Source organism: Hemibagrus wyckioides, linkage group LG14, assembly GCF_019097595.1.
Source record: "Hemibagrus wyckioides isolate EC202008001 linkage group LG14, SWU_Hwy_1.0, whole genome shotgun sequence".
Lineage (NCBI taxonomy): Eukaryota > Metazoa > Chordata > Actinopteri > Siluriformes > Bagridae > Hemibagrus > Hemibagrus wyckioides.
The window spans coordinates 6107542-6121867 of record NC_080723.1 but is presented as its reverse complement, the minus strand read 5'-3'; positions in this window follow the sequence as shown (position 1 = coordinate 6121867).

Sequence of the window (14326 nt, the reverse complement as noted above, 5' to 3'; positions counted from 1 at the left end):
CTGCATGGGAACTGTTTTTCGCTCACGATCCGTGGACTTGCAGTTTTTTAAAAAAATCATTTCAGATTTCGGTAATGAAATTCTTTCATTTTTATGTTGTGTTTGTGGTTCAACAGTGCCCTGAATACCATTAAAAATGTGTTTTAAATGTTAAAAGAGTAGCTATGGCTATTAACTTTGGGCTATGATACCTTAACTTTAGCTAACATAGCTTAGCTTAAACGTAGCTAACATTAGAGTTACACGTCATATGTACGAATTTGTTGCATAGAGAATGAGGAGTCGACTGCCTCCACCAAATATTGGGCTACCTCCAGCTCCTTGATAAAAACACTAATTTCTAGATTTTATTAGCTTTGTACTGAATATATTTTTGGCACCACAGATGATTAAAATCTGGATTTATTCCTTGAACAAAAGTAGCATGAGACAAAATTATCATACACACGTTGGCAAGCCAACTCTCTCAGGCCCCACCTACAACAGTTAGTAGGAACTTCTTACAAGAATCATTAATCATTGAATGTGAACATTAATTAAGACAGAAAAATTTAAGTCTAACAAGTTTTGATGCAGTTAACCCACTCACAAAATTAATTATTCATCCAGTACTAATTGAACGAAGTGATTAAACTTACATTTCCTGATCAACCGGCTACACTCGTGCAGTGAACAGTGCAGTCCATATGAAAATGTTCTTTAAAGCTCCTTAACACAATGCTAAGAGACACGGAGTCAAGCCTGTGCATCAATTCGTGTTTATTACACTATATTGCCAAATCATTGAATTCAGGGGTTGGGCTTGGCCCCTTAGTTCCAGTGAAAGGAGCTCTTAATGCTCCAGCATACCAAGACATTTTGGACAATTTCATGCTTCCAACTTTGTGGGAACAGTTTGGGGATGACCCCTTCCTGTTCAACATGACTGCCCCCTCGTGCACAAAGCAAGGTCCATAAAGATATGGATGAGCGAGTTTGGTGTCCTGCAGAGTCCAGAGGCCTGTAGGTGTAAATTCGTTTTATTATTTGTATTCAGTTCTAAATGTTCAGATCTTGTTTTTGACACAAAATGGCAGGCACTGCTAATGTTGATCTGATTTTAGAAAAATATTTTGATGCTCATACTTATGAGGAGCGATTGAAAATTAAACAAGAGGGCAACACCCAATATTGAGGTTTTTTAAACAGATCGGGTGTGTTTATTATCAGTCTTATATTCCAAATCCCTGGGAATTAGTAATAATGTGTTAGAAAGAGTGCATTAATATATATTAACACACACACACACAGTATATATGGTAAAGACTAAAAGTTGATTATTTAATGGTTCTTTAATAGTTAATTACATAATCAAAGGTTACAAAGAATGGATTCCACACAGTGACACCTAAAGTTTGAACATAAAAACAGCTCTTAGGAACAGCACTGTTCCTCTCAGCACTAATTTGTTCATTAATTAAGAATCTGGGGCAGTGGTAGCTCAAGTGGTTAAGGCTCTGGGTTGTTGAGCAGGATTCAAGCCCCAGCACCACCAAGCTGCCACTGTTGGGACCTTGCTGAACCCCAACAAAAAACCCCTCCCCCCTCTCCAGGGGCACTGCTTCATGGCTGAACCTGTGCTCTGACCCCAACCCTCCAAGGATGGGAAAGGCAAAGAAAGAATTTCACTGAGCAGTAATGAATATGTGAGGAATAAAGGCAACTTTAATATTCAGTAATTGATTGTATACACTGTTTGTGTTTCTCAGAGGATGTGATGGCCTGTACACAAAGATGTCACCGTGTTATACAGATGCAGTGAATAATCTCCATTTCCACTTATTGATATTTGCTGCAGTTTTTTCTTTCTTTTCACCATTTTTGCTCATCTGCTTGGCAGAAATGACACCAATTGTATGCTGATGATGTAATAGAAAAAAAAACATATAAAAACTAAAAAACATACTATATGTTTTTTTATATAATCTCCACAGGTACTATATCATACCACATCTTACAGCAATAACAGCTTTCAGTTGCTTCCAGCTGTTTAGGAGATGTGAAAGCGTTTATGGCCATACATCATCTTTTCTTTAATATCTCTGACTACTTCTGTTATTAGCCTTTCAAATGGTTTCCACTACCCCTGGAAGAACCATTTTAACTGCTTGCTGTGTTATTTCTTATGACTCTTGAGGAACAGATGAAAACTTGGATATAAAGCCAGGACACCAGGCAGAAGTTCCTTGGTCTGATGCAAGGTGTTTACTTAATAAAAACACCAAACATCTTTGCTTCAAATAATAATAATAATAATAATAATAATAATAATAATAATAATAATAATAATAATAAAAACATTGTCAGTGCTAATTGTAATGAATTTTAAGAATGGGTAGAAGTATTTAATAGAATTGTTTGCAGTATTTCGCATCTTGTTTGTGATGCTTATGGCACAGCTTGAGTGCTGCATGTCTCATTCAGCCCACCTATAATAAATGCAAAATATAAAATAAATAAAAAACAATATGCTGCATTTTTTCTGCAGAGGCTTGAGAATGTGTTTGATGATAAACATATCATAGTCCATAGGCCTATCTACTGCCTTATGCAAAGCTACTGAATAAACAATTCTACGAAAGTCAGTTCCATTTAAAACGGCATTGTTAGTACGTAATAAATCAAACTACAGAGTGAAGTAATTTCACTTAAAAGGATAATATTATAAAGCTATAAAATAAAATAAAATGGCCCCGAGACCACCACCGAGTAGAGAATGTGTGAATAATAAGTGAACCACAGTGGAATTTGTTTGCATTTCCCACTGTGTGTAGAATTAATGAGTGTTTATCAGATGTGTTAGGGATAATGATATGGCTGTGGAACTCTCTCTGTAGCATGATAAATAGTTTCTCTAATTGTACATTAAAGTCACTTTGACCCTGGTGTGTCCTGTGGTGTATTCATAATAAAATGAAACGGTTAGAAACTCAAGGCTCTTTTCTCTTTTGCACTTTTCTCGCAGGCACTGTGATGTAAAAAAAAAACACTGTAATGAAAAAAAAAAATGTTTATAAGAGATATAGGTCTGATTTCACTGCACTTCTGTTGGCTCAATGAGAAGAAGAAGAAAAAGAAGAAGAATTTTCAATTCAATTTATTTGTATAGCGCTTTTAACAATAGACATTGTCTCAAAGTTAATTCACTATTTATTGCTAACATTTATCCCTAATGAGCAAGCATTTGGTGATGGTGGCAAGGAAAAAACTCCCTGAGTTGATATGAGGAAGAAACCTGGAGAAGAACCAGACTCAGAAAGGAACCTCATCCTCATTCGGGTGACACTGGACAGTCAATAATGTAAATGTAAATAATGTCCTTTCTACAACAAGGAATTGTGCAACCAAAAGCTCCTGAACAGCTAACACTAATTCCTTCCTCCCGAAACTTGACTGATGCAATGACAGTTCAAAGATGGCATGATAGTCTCTAAGTGGTTCTGTCCACAGCAGTCTCCTGGGTCACGGGCTGTCCACGCAGATCTATCCCCAGCAGCAGCAAGCGGCGAGTCTCCAGCCAGGGGTAGAGTGTCTGGATGAATCAGGCAGGTCCAGAAAGATAAGAAGATCCCTTACATACACTACCAATAAAGAGTTTGCAGAGAAATATTATATTTCATCACTGTGTACTCATTAATAATAATAAATTCATTTATTTATTCATTAATCATCAGAAAGCTTGATCAGGATCATGATAGTGTAATAATTAATACACATATATATACACACACACACACACACTTTTAAAAAGGAGACTTTCCTTCTCACTCTGGTTGCGAAGTAATATGCCAAGTGTTTATACCTGACTTTACCAAACCTTCTGATTTCTCTTGTGTATCTTTTGTTGCTCTCTCACTCTCTCTCTCTCTCTCTCTCGGTTTAGAATTTCCCATATTGAGTCTTTTGAACATTGTTTGAACTTTCTGAGCCTGTTTTAATTTTGCCTTACAATTTGGATTTTTCTGCTTGTGTTTATCACAGTAAAGTCTCTCTCTCTCTGCCTATCTTTATAGAAAAGCTACAGTATGTTACCTAACATAGCAATAAAACCTTGAAACCTAAAAACTAAAAAAGCCTCAAACCCAAACTAAAAAAAAAACTCAAAAAGCAGTACTTTTAGTTGTTTAAGTAAATTTATTAAATTTAATTTCTAGTTTCTTTAAATGTAATCCACTAAATGGCTTTCAGGTTTATGTGGCTCCACATTAATCAGTTTGCATCAACATCACCATGTACTATGTTGGAAATCTCCAAATTGCAGATTTATCAAGACAAACCAAGGTATGTTATTAGTCAGTCAGGTCTGATAAAGTGCTTTTACACACAGCCGTCAGGACATGAGTGTACCTAAACATTCAGCCTGTAGAGGCCATTGTTTAAAGATTATGTAATGACGTTTATCTACATGTATATGTACAATCCTTAAAAAATCACATCTGTATTGTAAATGTAGCAGACATTATTCATCTGAGTGTTTTCATTGTATGTAACAGTGTATTTGTATATAATTTGCAGTCCAATTACAGATGGTAAGAAAAACTGAAATCAGGTTCCAGGTGTAGCAGTTTGTAGACAGAATTGTGTCACAGGTGGGAATCAAACCCAGAATTCTAACCACTACAATATAGAGGAAGGAGGACGCAGCTTCAGAGAAGCACTGAAAGCAGAACTTGTTGGGAGAAGAAAAGTCTTTACTTAAAGTCTCTTGGATTAATATAAACAAAAAGGTATGAGCGTAAACGCAGAACTGAAGAGAGTAACAAACAAGGGATAGCTTCACAGAGGTAGCAATGTCCAAACATCTCCAAGAAGGAATAAATAAAGTACAAATCCTGAACAAACGGTAATAAAGAACAGGTGCTTCACATGAGGTCTACCAAACGAAGAAACTCCAAGACTAAGCAAAGACAAACAGATGAAGGGCTTGTATACATGTTAACAAGCAAGGCACAGCAGATACCACTGAAGTAAGAATGGGGTAATGAACAGGTCAGGAGGAGGTGGGTCTTGTGCTCTGTGAATTCATTTAAGCACAGAATCTCAAATTAGGATAAAGTATAAATCCATTTTCTTGTTGTTGTAAGTAGAGGAAAAATATGAAACCCTACTGCCATCTGTTGGTGGATTATGACATCCTAGTTCCATAAAAGTGTTTGATACGTCAAGTACTGGTTAATCACGACATATTGTCTCAGATGCTTTTTTCTTATATTGTTCTATTTTGAAGTTTAAATTCTTGCTGAAATATGGCTATGAATTACAATAAGAAGACACTTAGAATTTATGCTTTGTTTAAACCTTGCAATATTATACATTTAGTGACCCAATCAGAATTGGAATTGATCACCAGTGAAATGTATAAATACACACATCATATATTGGATGCAATACACACACACACACACACACACACACAAACTTATGCAAGAAAAACATGGTCCACAAATATTCAGTAGGGTTCAAATATGGAGAATGTGACAGAATTTATGTTGATTTTTTACACACAAAAAAACGTTTTGTCACACTCATGCATTCTCTAGCAGGTCTAGTTGTTTTATTGTCTTTGCTTTACCATGGGAACTGTAAGTCATATTAAACAACTTTAAAAAATTTGTATTGAACACATCACAGGAAATTAATTTCATCACAGGAAATTGAGATCTTATGTGTCATAACGTAGCCAATAATGGTTTAATATGCACGTGAAAGTCTTGTAAAGTAATATGTTATTAATATAAATAAAAATCTTATTTTGAATTCAATCCAATTTGAATATTTACTGGGATATTATAAATTATGTTTGTTTTTATTTTTTGTTTTAGAGAGAGAGAGAGAGAGAGAGAGAGAGAGAGAGATGTAATAAAATTAAAAATAAAACAATATCTTGAAGACCAAAAACTGTTATGTTATTTTTATATTTGAAGACATTTTATCAGGCTATTTATCAAGCTATTAATGGACCAGACATATCTATAGGTATTGTAGGAAAAACATGTAGAGATTGTAAAAACTGATGCACTAGCTGTCAGGTATTGATTGATCGAGCACAGTACAGAGACCCTGAGAAAAGAAAAAACATCTGTATCAAATGTCTGAGAACTGTTGTTGTCCATGTTAGGCCCAAATTGTTAGGTCCATGTTGTTAGGTCCATGTTGTTGTCCAAATTAGGCCCAAAGTGTATTGTGCCATTGTGTGGCCACCATTATTTTCCAGCACTGCCTTAACCCTCTTGGGCATGGAGTTCACCAGAGCTTCACAGGTTGCCACTGGAGTCCTCTTCCACTCCTCCATGATGACATCACAGCCGGTGGATGTTAGAGACCTTGCGCTCCCCCACCTTCCGTTTGAAGATGCGCCACAGATGCTGAATAGGGTTTAGGTCTGGAGATGCTCCCCATTCACACCTGAGACCTTGTTACACTAACAAGTTACATGACACCAGGGAGGATAAATGGCTAATTGGGCCCAAATTGGACATTTCCACTTAGGGGTGTACTCACTTTTGTTGCCAACGGTTTAGACATTAACTGCTGTGTGTTGAGTTATTTTGAGGGGACAGCAAATTTACACTGTTATACAGGCTGTACACTCACTACTTTACATTGTAGCAGAGTGTCATTTATTCAGTGTTGTCACAGGAAAAGATATAATAAAATTTTTTACAAAAATGTGAGGGGTGTACTCACTTTTGTGAGATACTGTATGTAGAAACACCATACCACTAAGCCATCAGCTGTCTTAGATTGCACTACCTTGCCTTGTACAGGCAGGGCACTGACTTGAGATGTCAGAAATGTCAGAGATGTATTCTGTACCTGGTAGTCCTTGATGAACTCCTCTGTCTCCTCACCAAGGTAGAAAATGAGGCCTCTGATCACAGCTTCTCTTCGGGACTCAGTGCTGCTGTCCTAAAAAAAACAAACAAACAAAAAAAACCAATAAATAATAATACATAAACAAATACAGACTTCAGAATGCTAGTACATAAAGCTCAGTGCTAGTGTTATACGTATATACCTCATTTAAAAGGTCGAGGGTGTCATCAAGAAGCACCTCCCTTCTTTATGCAAATAGCAAATTCCTCCACAATCTGAAAGACAGAGAGAGAGAGAGAGAGAGAGAGAGAGAGATTTGAAAGTTTTCCACAAACACCTTATACTGGAGAATTTCAAATGTTCAGCTAGGGCTGGGCGATAAAATCGGTATCGGTATTTATTGACGGTACACCATTGTCGATAACGATAGAAAAAAATTTCCGGTATGAAGCGCTATAGTTTTATATTAAAATGCGGCTGGCTGAGCGTGCACCATGCCGGAATCTCAACAGCCGATCAGATGTTCCGATGAATGAGCGTACTACGAGTGACAAGCAAACCGCCAATAAGCTTACAACAGCCATGCTGCATTGCTCTCGGGTTGGGTTGCATCAACGCCACCTCAGGTCAGAATAACACGCGAAAATGAGTGCCGTGCCTAGCGTATCAGCTCTCCAGTGTGGCAGTTTTTTGGTTTCTTTTCTTTTGACCAACACCAGAACAATGTTGTGTGTAAGCTTTGCAAAAAAAAAAAAACGTCCCGCCCAAGTATGCAAATACAAGCAACTTATTTCATCATCTTAACCACTTCCACCCTTTGGAATTTGAAGCATGTCGTCCCTCTACCTCAGCTCAGCAAACAGCCCACAAGCAGTAAACGATGGAGAGGTACTCGGCAACAATGCCTTATGAAAAATCCCCCAAGCGATACAATGATATAACCCACGCGATCGCGTACTACATTGCCAAAGAAATGCTACCACTTAGCGTGGTAGAGAAGTCAGGCTTCAAAAGACTTCTTAATGTGGTTGATCCCCGCTATGTTGTCCCGGGCCGCAAGTATTTTACAAAGACTAAAATTCCAGCACTTTATTCGGAGTGTAGGAAAGCAGTGGAGAGCGAGCTGTCCACCGTCTCATATTTTGCAACGACCGCAGACATCTGGACAAGCCGCACGTGTGACCCGTACATCAGCTTAAGTGTACATTTCATTGACGACAACTGGAATCTAAAGAGTAAATGCTTGGAAACCGCATATTTTACCGAAGACCACACAGGTGAATTTATTGAGCAAAACCTGGCTGATGCGTTGCTCTCATGGGGTCTGAATGAAAGCAACCAAGTTTGCATCACGACTGACAGCGGGGCGAATATAGTGAGAGCCGATTCACTCAACAACTGGACTCGGTTCCAGTGTTTCGGCCACCGCTTACACTCAGCTATTGGTGAGTAGAGTTGTTAATAGTTGCATACTCATCCACATATAGTTTCTTTTGTTTGTATGAACACTAATATGAATATAAAATTAATTAGAAATACAGTTAAAACAAATAGAAATAATTATTCTTGCACTCTTTGCAGGCTTTTAATCATTAAACTGTAATTTTAATATTTTTGTGTTTTACAGTTTTACTCTTTCATATTTATTTTTCCCCCAAAAATTAGATTTGTTTGTATTTTGTGCATGTATTACTGTGTATGTATTTAAGTTGCTTATACTTGACATCTTTCTTTTCTTTTCTTTTCTTTTTCAGTGGCAGCAGGGAAGGACAAAAGAGTTGAAAGGGCTGTTGGTGTGTGTAAGGGAGTGGTTGCAGCTTTTTCTTATTCGTGGAAGAAAAAGAGAGATCTGGCAGCAGCTCAGGAAAAATTCATCTCCCTAAACATTAGCTTGTCACAGAGTCACCCACCAGGTGGGGCTCATGCCAGAAAATGGTTGCAAGAGTGCTGGAACAACAGAAGGCCCGACACCTGATTCCTACCTGGCAGGACACTGATGTCTTAGAATCTGTGCACGAAGCAGTAAGTCCTTTACTGGAGTTCACAGATTCTCTTTCTGGGGAGTCATATGTGACTGTGTCATATGTAAAACCTGTTCTCCAGCTGCTGAGAACAAAACTACTGTGTGCTAGTGAACGGGACACTCAACTCACAAAAGACTTTAAAACCAAAATCATGGCATACCTTGATGAAAAATATGCAGACCAGGTCACTGATGACCTACTCGACATGGCAACATAAGTCGATCCAAGATTCAAAGCTCAATACATCAAGCCAGACAAGGTAGAAGCCATTAAAACACGGGCACTAGCTGAAATGTCCAAGGCCTACACCAGGAAGAGGCTCTGGTTGAAACAGAAGCAACTGGTGCAGAGGGAGGAGCTGCTGCTTAACCACAACCACCTCCACCACTGAGTATGAAGAAGCAAAGGAAGTCTTTAGGGAGTTTCTTTAAGAGTCAAAACCCTAGTGCAGACGCCTTACCTCTCACTGAAAGACAAAGGGTACAGGGTACTGGAAAGCTACTTGATGTCCCCTGACGCTGATAGTGAGTCTGAACCACTGGCGTGGTGGAGGCTACATGAGCGCAATTTCCCAAGAGTGAGCAAGCTTGCAAAAAAATACCTGTGCATCCCAGCCACCAGCACCCCCCTCAGAAAGAATTTTTAGCATAGGGGGTAACGTAGTCACATGTACTCAGGCAGCATTAAAACCAGAGAGAGTAAACCAACTTGTCTTTCTTGCTCAATTCAATTCATTTTGTATAGCGCCTTTTACAATGAACATTGTCTCAAAGCAGCTTTACAAAAGAAGAAAAATAGAGAAAGGGGAGGGGAAAAATTAATAAATAAAAATAACTAGAAATAAGAGTAAATCATTAAATTTTATAATTAAACTATTTTATCCCTAATGAGCAAGCCTTTGGAGATGGTGGCAAGGAAAAACTCCCTGGGATGGAATAAGGAAGAAACCTTGAGAGGAACCAGGCTCAGAAGGGAACCCATCCTCATTTGGGTGACACTAAACAGTAAATAATGTAACTGTAACTGATTAATGTCCTTTCTACAACAGAAATCAATGGCCCATGAGGAACTATTAGGTCAGTGTAGTTTCTAAGGTCATTATAGACACTAATTCTTTGCTGTCACAAGCTGACAGGTGTAATGGCAGATCTGTGACTGTATGAAAGTCCCCAAGTGGCTCTGTCCATGGCTGTCTCCTGGTACACACAGATCCATCCACAGCATCAGTGGGCATCAACAAGTGACGGGACTCCGACCAGGGGTAGGGCAGTGGTCACAATGGAACTGGCAAACAGTGGGAGCTTAGGAGTGGGTTGTATAGCTCGACAGAGAAAGACAGAGAGAGAAAGAGAAAGATATTAAGTATGATTTTGATCATGTGATGTTTAAGAAAATGTAGATTATGTGTAAAGTGCAGGCAGGGACTCCGGCAAGACTAGCTACGACAGCATAGCTAAAAGGGAGAGCCAGAAGGTGACAGACATGAAGGCTTCCCTGGACATAAGGCGTCCAACCACTTCACAGTCAGCAAACCTGAGTGACTTGCGAGGGTGGTAAGATGACAGCATCCAAACATCCCAGTACACCAAACACTCTATGGCCATGAACCTTCCAGATCTTCTCCTTTACCTAAGAACTATATATTAAAAGCTTGACTAAACAAATGTGTCTTCAGCCTAGACTTAAACATTGAGACTGTGTCTGAATCCCGAACACTAATTGGAAGGCTGTTCCATAATTTGGGGCTCTGAAAGAGAAAGCTCTGCCCCCTGCTGTAGCCTTTGCTACTTGAGGTACTACCACATAACCAGCACCCTTTGATCGGAGTAGGTGTGGCAGATCATAAATGTGTAATGTTGCAATGTATATGTGAATAATGATGGTTGGTTCCTCTACTTGAAAGCTCAGATTTGATAATCATATTTTGTTTTGTTTAAAGAGTTTGAGGTTTAATGTGTATCGTTATTATTGACATCTTACAGATGTTGATCTACCTCAAGGTTTGCTTTGATTGTTCAGCATTTACACTTATCCATTGCACACACTTTGTAACATTTTATTTATTAACTTTAAGAGTCTCTTTAACACTTATTTTTATTTTATTATAAGACACAAGAGACAATATTTTTGTTTACATTTTTTTTGTTTTTGACTATTAAAACTATTTGCCTCAGTAATGTTGGTAAATGAAAATAAATTGGTTAAATTCAAACATTTATTCTACTGGTCTTCATTTAGATGGATGGATGGATACTTTATTCATCCCAAAGGGAAATTCAAAGTTTCCAGCAGTATACACAAACACAGGTAATAGATAAAATAGGAATGAATATAACAAAAATACTAAAATACCCAAATTAAGGTACAAAAATATAACAAAAAATATATCAAATAACAAAATAAAAAATATTACCAAATATAGCAGAATATAACAATATAACAAAATATAGCAGAAAAATACTAAATATAGAGATTTAGGAATAAATATGCAGAATGAGATGAAAACACAAGATAAGTAATGTGCAAAACAAGTGATTAAGGTTACAGACCTAGTCGATGTGCAAAAACTGTTATGTGCAAAAACTGCATGTTTATGAGTCCTGTGCAAATCTCAGTTTATTGAGAGTTCTGTATAAACCGGAGTGTATTGTGTATAGTGTGTGTTTTATTGTACAGTCCAGTACAGAGAGAAGAGTAGTGTCAGCACTGACTTCTCCCACCCCGCATTGAATTAAAGAGTCGCATGGCATGGGGGAGGAACGACCTCCTCAGTCTGTCAGTGGAGCAGGGCAGTGACAGCAACCTGTCACTGAAGCTGCTTCTGTGTCTGTTTATAAATGGATTGTAAAAAAATATTCAATAATTATCGATACTGAATGATATGAAACATTATATCGTGATCATTTTTTTTGCTGTATGCTCAAACAGGGCAGGCCATCGAGTTTTGAAGTCCATCACAGGTGGTTTCTTGAGGATTATGTTTTTTCGACACAGAGAGAAGGTTTTTGTCATCTTCTTGTTGTTGACTTTGTTGTTGTCTCTTTTCTTGTAGTCATATAGAGAAGCTCAACTCTCTACTTGTCCAGAGAGTCATATAGAGAAGCTCAACTCTCTGCTTGTCCATCCGTACCTAAAAGTAAAAAAATATAAATATTTAGCTGCAGCCTGAAATCTGGACTGTCCGCGATTAGCAGATAAAACATGCCATTTATTTATTTGCAATCATACAAAAAGACACCAAAGCATGTAAACATTAGACATCATTCTCACAAACCCACGACTGGTTGCTATGAAAAGTATCTAGACAACAATATCAAGTACGCTGTCATTTCATCTTACCATATTAGCCACAGCTACAAGCTACGAGCTAAAAGTCAACATGCTATACACTCACCAGGCTTTCAGCAGGAAAAGTAGCCCAATATTTCATACGGCTTACAAGTTGTAGTCCATTCACTTTAATTCAAAAACAATTCTTTTTCAATCTCAACATCACTTACTTGTGCCAATCCAAGGCTTAGTAATGGCACAGACCAAGCTAGCGATTAGCATTAGCTGCTAATGCTAACGTGATTAGCGCATAAAATATGCTGTTTATTCATTTGCAATGGTACAGAAAGGCACCGAAGCCTTAAATAAGCAGGTGAGGGGGCGGCCAGAATTTAATGGAAATATTAACAGAAAAGAAACAGCTCATGGAGATTTTAGCTATTAGCACACCCATCACCCGCTTTTACTCTACTTTGATCAAGAAGCACGTAGTGTACACTCTGCCTGAGGTCCGCACGGGCTTCGAACCGCGGTCTCTAAGGGCCTGAGCTCCAAAAACCAACACGCTACCTACTAAGCTACGACAGGTTCCACCCCTACTTATAGCTGATAGGCTGGGGTGCCGTACGCAATCCCTCTGCGGATTGGACAATTCAACCGTCACTCAACTCGACTGAAACAACCCGGAAGGTAGAACGGAGCGTGTCCAAGTCCTGACAAGTTGGAATCACTAAATATGCGCTTGGCGCCAGCATTAAGGACCGGATTACAATAGTTCCGTGGAAATAAGTCAATAAATCCAGAAAAAAATCTTAGCTTTACTGCCGAGCCACAGGCCCTGGGTCAAAGCTGGCCTTTGAGCAGTCATAACACTTGGAGCAGCGTAACGTGAGAAACTTACCCCTATCCTGTGGGTGCGAGTAAAATTGCTTTAAACTCGCCGACAAGAAGAAAAATCAGTAGGTGCACATAACAATTCTCTACACTAGCTAAAAAAAGGCACACACGGCTCCTTTCAAAGAAAAAGCCCCAGAAGTCGATGGATACTCCCACTCATTACACAGGAGACGATAAGAAACCGTTTGCTTGGACAATGGGAATTGCCATGCATGCAAGCTCACACTGTCAGTGACGGCTAAAATGTACAAAGCGCATTGCTGAACACAGAAAGCTGAGAAGAGCGCGCAGTCAACAAGCCTTGTAGAAGAGCCGTAGGTGCAGTGGGACACGCCCACAAGGGAAGATACAAATACGTTCAAAAATGCCATTTCAAATTCGTTCATTTAGAAAATAATGAAATACTAGTCCTCGCCATGTCTAGTAGTCTGTGTATAAATGTTTAAAGGATGGGGAAAAAGTGTATTTTAAAAATAGTGTGTATTTTTTTAAACCTACCGTGATCGTATTGTCGATCTCTTCTTCGTACCATAAATACAGTTGATGTTCTTCTGTATTATTGTGCTCGTGTCTGGTAGCGCAAAGTGGCCTCTCCTGTAATGGGCAAGTGACCACGCCACACAAGCACCCATGCCAACCTATTAGCTATATGCTATGAGCAACCAAATAGCTTGGCTATTAGCTATAAGCTACTAGCTATAGGCTATTAGCGAACAAATAGCTTGGCTAATAGCTTCAGACTGTTAGCTATAGGCTATTAGCAACCAAATAGCTTGGCTATAGCTTGGCATGGGGGGGATTTAATGAACGAGACCCCCTTTTATTTTTTTATTTTTTTACACTTTATCTTAATCTCCTTCTATGGCACATGATCACTCGCATTTCGCCGCAGACTGAACGGTGTGTAACGTCATATATACAAACTGTCACTGACCATCTTGTACACAGCGTTAACAACATTTAGTTATGCAGAAATTATTCATATTGATAAAATATCAATACTTTTTTTAATGTCCTTAACTTACGTGTTAGGCTGCTTGATGATTCAGAGTAAGAACTTCATTGTATGGTGGAACACACTGTATTATCGTATTGTCGATCTCTTTTTCGTACCATAAATGATGTTCATATTCTACTGTATTATTGTGTTTGTATAAGGTAGTGCCAAGTGCCAAGTGGGGGGAAATAGTAAACACCCATTTCCTTACACTTTATCTTAATCTCTTTCTCCATATCATTTATGCAAGGTTTTATTATACACACACACACACACTCACACA